The sequence below is a fragment of the Myotis myotis genome, unplaced genomic scaffold (genome assembly GCF_014108235.1).
Source record: "Myotis myotis isolate mMyoMyo1 unplaced genomic scaffold, mMyoMyo1.p scaffold_m19_p_4, whole genome shotgun sequence".
NCBI lineage: Eukaryota > Metazoa > Chordata > Mammalia > Chiroptera > Vespertilionidae > Myotis > Myotis myotis.
Genome location: NW_023416346.1, coordinates 79,313,306 through 79,323,101, shown reverse-complemented (window position 1 = coordinate 79,323,101; position 9,796 = coordinate 79,313,306). Strand labels below are relative to the sequence as shown.

The 9,796-nt window shown below is 45.2% G+C and overlaps 1 pseudogene; it reads right to left on the bottom strand.

The window, feature by feature from the left end:
- Window positions 1-6,540: 6,540 nt before the first annotated feature.
- Window positions 6,541-7,337, bottom strand: LOC118653485 (annotated as a pseudogene).
- Window positions 7,338-9,796: the final 2,459 nt, after the last annotated feature.

The window sequence follows — 9,796 nt, the reverse complement described above, 5'->3', positions numbered from 1 at the left end:
TTAACAAAGAAAAATCAACCAAAAAAATGAGTTTGCATGTCACCTCTGACACATGTGTCAGAGGTTCGCCATCACTGCATTCTAATGCAATATTTAGGGAAATAAAAAACCGGAACCTAATAGTCTGACTTTTAATAATCTGTTCTACTAGGCCCTGGCTGAGCACTCAGTAAATTAGAATGTTGTTCTGCTATGCCAAGATAGGCCATGGTTTTGGGTTTGATCTCCAGTCGGGGCACACACAAAAAGCAATCAATGAATGCATAAATAAGTGGAACAGCAAATGGATGTGTATCTCCCTATTCCACCCCCCACCCTTTCTCAAATCAATAAATAAAAATTTAAAAAGAAAAGGGAAAAAAAAGAATCTATCCTGTGGGGATAGAAGTACCAATAAATTATTTATTATTATCCTATCTAATAATACAGAAACATGGTAATTAGCCGTACCTCCGCTAACCCTTCCTATTGTCTAATCAGGGCAATAAGCAAATTAACTGCCAACCAAGATGGCGGCCAGCAGCCAGGCAGCTTGAAGCAAACAGGAGGCTTGCTTGCTTCAGTGACGGAGGAAGCTAACGTTCCCCGCCTGCCTTGCCGGCCTCTGAGCTTGCAGTTTAAGAAACATTGTTACAAATATAGAACCTAAAGAAAACCCCAGAAACCTGCTTTCAGCCAGCTGGGCTTCAGCCAGCAGGACCACAACATTGTTTCAATTATAGAACAAATGCAGATCCCTGCTTTCAGCCAGCCGGGATCTCAGAGCTGGAGTGAGCAGGACCGCAACAGTGTTACAATTATAGAACCCAAAATAACCAGATACCTGCTTTCAGCAGCCGAGGCCTCAGAGCTGGAGCCAAGCCTCAGAGCTAAAGCTGGCCCAGAATAAAAAAAAAGAAAAAAAGGACAGGTGGGGAGCTTTAGTCACCCGCCAGCCTGAAAACAGCCCTCAGCCCCTCACCCAGACTGGCCAGGCACCCCAGTGGGGACCCCCACCCTGAAGGGTGTGTCACCAGCTGCAAACAGCCATCATCCCCTCATCCAGGCTGGCCAGGCACCCCAATGGGGACCCCCACCCTGAAGGGGGTGTGACCAGCTGCAAACAGCCATCATCCTCTCATCCAGGCTGGCCAGGCACCCCAGTGGGGACCCCCACCCTGATCCAGGACACCCTTCAGGGCAAACCAGCCGGCCCCCACCCGTGCACCAGGCCTCTATCCTATATAGTAAAAGGGTAATATGCCTCCCAGCACTGGAATCAGCGGAGCAGTGAGGCCTCCCGGCACCGGGATCAGCGTGACAGGGGGCAGCGACCAAACCCCCTGATCGCCCTGCGGCTCTGTGTGTGACAGGGGGCGGGGCCACAACCTCCCTATCGGCCCTGCTCTGTTCGTGACAGGGGAAGGTGCCCTAACCCCCTGAACAGCCCTGCTCTGTGCCTGATAGGGGTGGCATCGCAACCTCCCTATCCGCTCTGCTCTGTGTGTGACAGGGTGCGGCGCCCCAACCCCCCCCCCCCCCACGGGCCCTGCTCTGTGTGTGACGGGGTAGAGCATAACCTCCCCATCAGCCCTGCCCTGAGTGTGACAGTGGCGGCGCCCCAACCCCCTGATTGGCCCTGCTCTGTGGGTCATAGAGGGCGGCGCCCCAACCCCCTGATCCGCCCTGCTCTGTGCGTGACAGGGGACGGTGCCCCAACTCCCCTATCGGCCCTACTCTGTGAGTGACAGGCAGGAGCTCCTCAACCCCCTGATCGGCCCTGCTCTGTGCGTGACAGGGGGGAGCTCCCCAAACCCCTGATAGGCCCTGCTCTGTGCGTGACAGGGGGGAACTCCTCAACCCCCTGATCGGCCCTGCTCTGTGCGTGACAGGGTACGGAGCCCCAACCCCCCTGATGGGCCCTGCTCTGTGCGTGACAGGGGGCAGTGCCCCAACCCCCTGATTGGCCCTGTCTGTGCGTGACAGGGGGTGGCGCCACAACCTCCCTATCGACCCTGCCTTGAGTGTGACAGGGGGCGGTGCCCCAACACCCCAATCGGCCCTACCCTGAGCGTGACTGAGGGTGGCATCGCAACCTCCTGATCCGCCCTGCTCCGTGCATGACAGGGGGCGGTGCCCCAACTCCCCAATCGGCCCTGCTCTGAGCCCGACCAGGGGCTGCACCTAGGGATTGGGCCTGCCCTCTGCCACCCGGGAGCATGCCTAAGCCAGCAGGTCATTATCTCCTGAGGGGTCCCAGACTGCGAGAGGGCACAGGCCAGGCTGAGCCCCCCCCCCCCCCCCCCCCCGCTGAGTGCACATATTTTTGTGCACCAGGCCTCTAGTTTTTATAATAATAATAGAGAGAAACATCATTGATGAGAGAGAATCATCTGTTGGCTGCCTCCTGCATGCCCCACATTGGTGATCAAGCCTGAAACCCCTGCATGTGTCCCGACTGAGAATTGAACCTTGACCTCCCTGGTGCATAGGTTGACGTTCAGTCACTGAGCCATGCCGGTCTAGCAAAAGTACTAGTATATTAGAACATGAACAGGATGCCTTTGCAGCTTTGTTTTTGTGACAAGTAACTGGAAACAACCCATGTATTCATCAGTAGGAGAATGTTTTTTGTTTTTTTTTAATTTAAAATTTTTATTGTTTAAAGCAGTGGTCGCAAACCTGTGGTCTGTGAGGTCCGAAAGGTTGGTGACCGATGGTTTAAAGTATTACATGTGTCTCCTTTTTCCCAGATTGACCTCTCCCAAGCTCCCCAGAACATGCCCCAGCACATGCCCTCACCCCCTTACTGTCTGTGTCCATTGGTTATGCTTATATGCATGCATACAAGTCCTTTGGTTGATCTCTTACCCCCACTCCCCCGCCTTCCCTCTGAGGTTTAATGGCCTGTTTGATGCTTCTATGTCTCTGGATCTGTTTTTGTTCATCAGTTTATGTTCATTATATTCCACAAATGAGTGAGATCATGTGATATTTATCTTTCTCCAACTGGCTTATTTCACTCAGCATAATGCTCTCCAGTTCCATCCATGCTGTTGCAAATGGGAATAATTCCTTCTTTTTTACAGCAGGGTAGTATTCCATTGTGTAGATGTACCACAGTTTTTTAATCCACTCATCTGCTGATGGGCACTTAGGCTGATTCCAAATCTTAGCTATTGCAAATTGTGCTGCTATGAACATAGGGGTGCATATATCCTTTCTGATTGGTGTTTCTGATTTCTTGGGATATATTCCTAGAAGTGGGATCACTGGGTCAAATGGAAGTTCCATTTTTAATTTTTTTGAGGAAACTCCATACTGTTTTCCACAGTGGTTGCAGTAGGAAAATGTTTTAATAAATTGTCGGACATTTGTATTATGACATTTTGCAACCGTGGAAACATTTACCTCTTTATACTCTTTTTTTTTTTTAATTAAATCTTTATTGTTCAGATTATTACATTTGTTCCTCGTTTTTTTCCCCCCATAACTCCCCTCCTCCCAGTTCCCGCCCCACCCTCCGCCCTCACTCCCCACCCACTGTCCTCATCCATAGGTGCACGATTTTTGTCCAGTCTCTTCCCGCATCCCCCACACCCCTTTCCCCCCCAGGAATAGTCAGTCCATTCCCTTTCTATGTCCCTGATTCTATTATAATCAACAGTTCATTCTGTTCATCAGATTATTTATTCACTTGATTCTTAGATTCACTTGTTGATAGATGCATATTTGTTGTTCATAATTTGTATCTTTACCTTTTTCTTCTTCTTCCTCTTCTTAAAGGATACCTTTCAGCATTTCATATAATCCTGGTTTGGTGGTGATGAACTCCTTTAGCTTTTCCTTATCTGTGAAGCTCTTTATCTGACCTTCAATTCTGAATGATAGCTTTGCTGGATAATCTTGGTTGTAGGTTCTTGGTATTCATCACTTTGAATATTTCTTGCCACTCCCTTCTGGCCTGCAAAGTTTCTGTTGAGAAATCAGCTGACAGTCGTATGGGTATTCCCTTGTAGGTAACTGAGTGCCGGGAGCCGGTCCATGCTTGCTGTTTCAAGGTACCTGGCATATATGGCATACTGTTCTTAATATGTTTGCTCACCTTCTTGGCACTATGTGTTTTAACCAAGGTCTCTGAGAAAGGTTGTTTCCCCAGGTCGGGATTTTCCCCTGAAGTTAGGGAGGGAATAAAACCTCTTAACTAAGTGCCAGGTGGGTAATTAATCACTTTAACTACGAACAATCATGCTTAAGCTACATAATCTTTACTCCCTGGAATGGAGATAAGAAACGCCCTAACCTTTGAAATAGAGATTGATAGGATTGGAATCAACTGGTATAAATACAGATGTAAGAAGACAGAACACACAGAACTAGAGACAGAAGAACTTCGCTGGAGAGAACATGGCAAAAGATCCTGGACTGAACCTGACTACAGAAATGGGCAAGAGAACCTGACTAGAACCTGGTGACTGAACCTGGCTGGAGAACCTGGACTGAACCTGGCTGGAGAACCTAGCAAGAGAACATGGACACAGAACCTGGCTGGAGATCTGAAGCAGAACCTCTCTGGAGATCCAGACCAGAACTTGGCTGGAGATCCTGGCTGGAGATCCTGGCTAGGCTGCTGATCAACTGAACGCTGCCTCCATGTCATTCCTTCTTTGCCGACTCCGTCCACACCTTTGGGGACCCCTGGACCCGCTGGGGTTGGACCCCAGCAACTGAGTTTCTTTCTCTTGCTGTTTTTAAGATTCTCTCTTTATCTTTTGCTCTTGGCATTTTAATTATGATGTGTCTTGGTGTGGTCCTCTTTGGATTCCTTTTGTTTGGGGTTCTCCGCGCTTCTTGGACCTGTAAGTCCATTTCTTTCACCAGGTGGGGGAAGTTTTCTGTCATTATTTCTTCAAATAGGTTTTCAATATCTTGCTCTCTCTCATCTTCTGGCACCCCTATAATTCTGATGTTGGTACGCTTGAAGCTGTCCCAGAGGCTCCTTACACTATCCTCGCATTTTTGGATTCTTTTTTCATTTTGCTTTTCCGGTTGGGTGTTTTTTGCTTCCTCGCATTTCAAATCATTGACTTGATTCTTGCGCTCCTCTGGTCTGCTGTCGGGAGTCTGTATAATATTCGTTATTTCAGTCCGTGTATGCTTAATTTCTAGTTGGTTCCCCAATATAACATCGAGGGTCTCATTAGTTTTCTTGTAGATCTCATTAAGTTTATCAGCGGCTTCTAAACAGTTCTTGAGAGACCTTAAAAGTGTGGTTCTGAACTCTATATCTTCCATTGACAATTTTGTCCTGTTTCTTTGTCTCCGCATTTTGTTATGCTTTCTTGGTGCACCCCCTAGTGGTCTTTGTGCGCAGTCTTATAGTTAAACCTTGATTGTTGTAGCTAATACCAGGGAGGGTTTGACCTCCAGGCCAAGTGGCTATGAGAATCAGCTGTGTCAGCAGTGAGAGAACTTCTGTCCTCTAGGGAGGTGCTAATCTAGCCTTTGCCTGAGGCTATCTGGCAAATGCCTCTGTGCAGGGCTTGGGCGGGGCGGGTCGCACAGGATCAACAGGGTGGGCCGGAGAGAGCAGTTATGGCGGCTCTCAGTTCCGTCCCCAGGGGCTCTGCCTCTCTGAGTCCCAGCACCCGCTGCAAAGCTCGGAGAGAAAGCTGCACTCGCTCTGACCGAAGCCAGACAGTCCCGCTTCTCCCGTTTGAGTCTGGGTCCCTAAAGACTCGCTTGTATCTGGAGCTCAGATTCTGCGACTCCCTCCCGATTGAAAACGCCAACCGCGCCCTCCCCCGCCAGCCCGCTCCGCGCCCTCCGCACCTCAGAATTTGACTTCAGCACTGCGCCTCCTCTGAGTGTCCGTATGCGTTTCTCTTTCCTCCTAGTTGTAGGACTTCCACTCAGCCAGTGTTCCTGTGGTTCTGGGTGATGTCCCTTCCGTTTTTTGGTTTCACTTTTGAAGTAGTTGTTCAAAGCAGCAAACTCCGGTGTTAACCTATGCCGCCATCTTGGTTCTCCTCTCTTTATACTCTTGAGCTGGCTAATGCTATAATGGATTGTCATGTGAGAAAAGCAAGTTGAGTAATAATCCATCTAGTGTGATGTTGTGCTTTTGGTTGTGGTAGTGGAGGTGAAAGAATGTAAAATTAGCCATAACTGGTTTGGCTCAGTGGATAGAGTGTCGGCCTGCTGACTGAAAGGTCCCAGGTTCAATTCCGGTCAAGGGCATGTACCTTGGTTACGGGCACATCCCCAGTAGGAAGTGTGCAGGAGGCAGCTGATCGATGTTTCTAACTCTATCTCTCTCCCTTCCTCTCTGTAAAAACTCAATAAAATATATTTTAAAAAAAATAAAAAAAGCATATAAAATTAGCTTTCTTTTCTTTGTCTTTTTTTGGGGGGCTTTCTTTATGTGTTATGAAATATTTAAGGAATATACAGACACCAACCAAACATCAAAAATAAAACATTACCATTATAGTTGAAGTTCTCTGTGTACCCATCCCTAATTGCATCTCTCTTCTCTCATCCCTAGAGGTAACAATTGTTTTAAACAGTGATTATTTTTCCTATGCATTTCTTTTTTTCCACTTTTAGAAACAATTTCTTTTCCATCAACCTTATTTCCATTCTGTTAAAAGTTTGTGGAAGAACAGTTTGAGACCACTCAGTGGTTGTTCCTACCCATTCAGTGCCCTGAGCAGTGGGGGCTGCAGACCAGTCTTCAGTGGCAGGCTGAGGGCTCCAGTCTTCAGTAGGAAACTGCTAAATAGGCAAGGAAGACACCTGCACCTTCAGACCAGTCTGCGATCTCAGGCTGAGCAGCAGTGAACTCTGAAGCTGGAGCAGTCCTTTCACCCTAAAATTCTTCCTTGGTCAAAAGCCTTTTCAGCAGCAGTCTGCTCTTTTCAATCTCTTCAGGGTCTCTGTAGAAGTTAAGATGAGACATGACCTCCCATGGGTGTTCATGGGAGATGGTGCCACGCATGTGCAGTACTTTCGGGCGAGCATTCACCACATCAGACCCACTGAGTAAGCCCTCGTGTTGCTAGGGATGGCAATTTCCTGTAACAGAGGAGAGTCTCTGTTACAAAGAGCAATGGTAGGCAGGTTAATATAAGATGCCTCTGTGAGAGGCTGGTGGTCAGCCCTGGGATCAGTAACCATGAGAAGCTTCTAGATTCTCTTCAGATTTATGATGCAGATGCCATCACTTTTACATTTGTAGATTTATACTACTCTTCCATTTGGAAGTCAAGGTTGGTGCCAACTAAATGGGTTCCTGTTGCAAGGAATTTGAGGACATCCTCCTCGTCCATTTGCTGGACATCAGGGGCTTCAGACATTGAAAGTTTCCCTTTACTAGTAAGTTATGTGGGAACCCAGAGCAACATTGTATGGGCCCTTCTCTGGGTAGCTCCTATGCATTTCTTAAATTTTTGTGACATGTGGACTTTTTCTAGCATATGTTTTTTGTTTGTTTGTTTAGAATTTTTATTTATTGCTTTTTTTGCGAGAGAGGGAAATACCGATTTGTTGTTCCACTTATTTATGCATTCACTGATTGATTCTTGTATGTGCCCCGACTGGTGATCTGACCTGCAACCCTGGTATATCGGGATGATATTCCAACCAACTGAGCTACCTGGCCAGGGCCTAGCACAGGGGTGGGCAAACTTTTTGACTCGAGGGCCACAATGGGTTCTTAAACTGGACCGGAGGGCCGGAACAAAAGCATGGATGGAGTGTTAACACTGCTGCTGGTGAAGGAGCGGAGGGGAGAGCAAGAGAACCCTCTACTCTTTCGGCTCCGCGGGCTGGATAGAACAGCTGAATGGGCCGGATCCGGCCCGCGGGCCATAGTTTGCCCACGGCTGGCCTAGCATGTGTTATTTTTATATATATTTTTGAAGAGAAATTTTAAAAAAGTCAATTATAAAAGGTTATTTTTACCTAAATTATAGTAACAGGTCAATTGAAGTTTCTTGTTAATTGAGGGTAGAATCTAATTTTTTTTAAAGAAGGAAGTAAATCTTGGAAAGAAGTAGAGAAATTGAACCCTTTGTACATTGCTGCTGAGATACATAATAGTACAGCAACTGTGGAAAATAGTTTAATGTTTTCTCTTTAAGTGAAGCTTAGAATTACCATACTTCCTTGCCAACACTTGTTATTTCCTGTTTTTGGTTTTTAGAACAATTACAACCATCCTAGTATGATTTAAGCATTATGTCATTGTGGTTTAGATTTGCATTTTCTGAATGACTGATTATTTTGGGTATCTTTTCAAGTACTTATTGGCCATTTGTGTATTTTCTTTCCAGAAATGTCTATTCAAGTACTTTGCCCATTTTTAAAATTGGGCAGCTCATTTTTTAAAAATGGGTTCTTTTTGTTGTTTTTGAGTTGTAAGAAGTCTTTATATATATTTTTTGGATATAGACTTATCATATATGTGTGATTTGCAATTTCCCCCCCATTCTGTAGGATTTTTTAATACTTTTTGATAATGTCCTTTGGTGTACAAATTTGAAGCCTAATGTATCTATTTTTTTCTTTTGTGGCTTGTGCTTTTGGTGTCATATATAAGAATTTCCTTTCCAAATCCAAGGTCTTGAAGATTTATCCCCAAGTATTCCTCTTAAGTGTCCTATGATCTTAGCTCTTACATTTATGTCATTGATGTGTTTTGAGTTAATTTCCTATATAATGCGAGGTCCAACTTCATTATTTTACATGTGTATAGACAGTTGTCCCAGCACCATTTTTAAAAAATATGTTTATATTGATTTATTTTAGTGAGAGGGATAGAGAGACAGAAACATCAATGAAAGAGAAACATCAAAGATCAGCTGCCTCCTGCATGTTCCCTATTGGGGATCAAGCCCTTACCTGGGGTATATGTTCTGACTGGGAATCGAACTGATGACCTTCTGGTTCATGGGTCCACACTCAACCACTGAGCCAAAACAGTCAGGCACCATTTTTTGAAGAGGCTTTATTTCTCATTGAATGGTCTTGGCACCCTTTTTGAAATCAATTGGCCAGAGATATATGAATTTATTTCTGGTCTTTCAAATTCACTTTATTTGTCTCTGTGTCTATCCTTATGCCAGTACCATACTGTTTTGATTACTATAGATTGTATGTCATAAGTTTTAAAACTGGGCAAAGTCAGTCCTCCAACTTTGTTCTTTTTCAAAATTGTTTTGGCTATATGGGGCCCCTTGCCATTACATATGAATTTTAGGTTCATCCTGTCCATTGCTTTTTATGTCATATAGAAAAGAAAGAAAAAGAGGAGTTATAAAGCAAAAATATGATACTGGCTTTTTATATTTAGCTATGTAGTTACCTTTACCCATATTCTTTATTTCTTTTATGCTTTTGAGTTACTGTCTGTTATCCTTCCATTTTAGCCTGAAGAACTCCCTTTGATAATCCTTTTTAAAAAAATGTATTTATTGATTGAGAGAAAGACATCGATTTGTTCCTCTTATTTGTGTATTGATTGATTGATTGATTGGTTGTTGTATGTGCCCTAACCTGGGGTTGAACCCACAGCCTTGGTGTATTGGGATGACACTCTAACCAAGTGAGCTACCGGCCAGGGCTATCTGAGAATGCCTTAATTTCTCCTTTCAGTTCTCTTTTGACATTTATTGAAATATAATTCACATACCATGCAATTTACCCATTTAAAGTGTACAATTCAGTGGTTTTTAGTATATGTGTAGGCATCACCACAGTCAATTTTCATCACCTCAAGATGTCCATATTCGTTAGCTATAACCCCATACCTCCT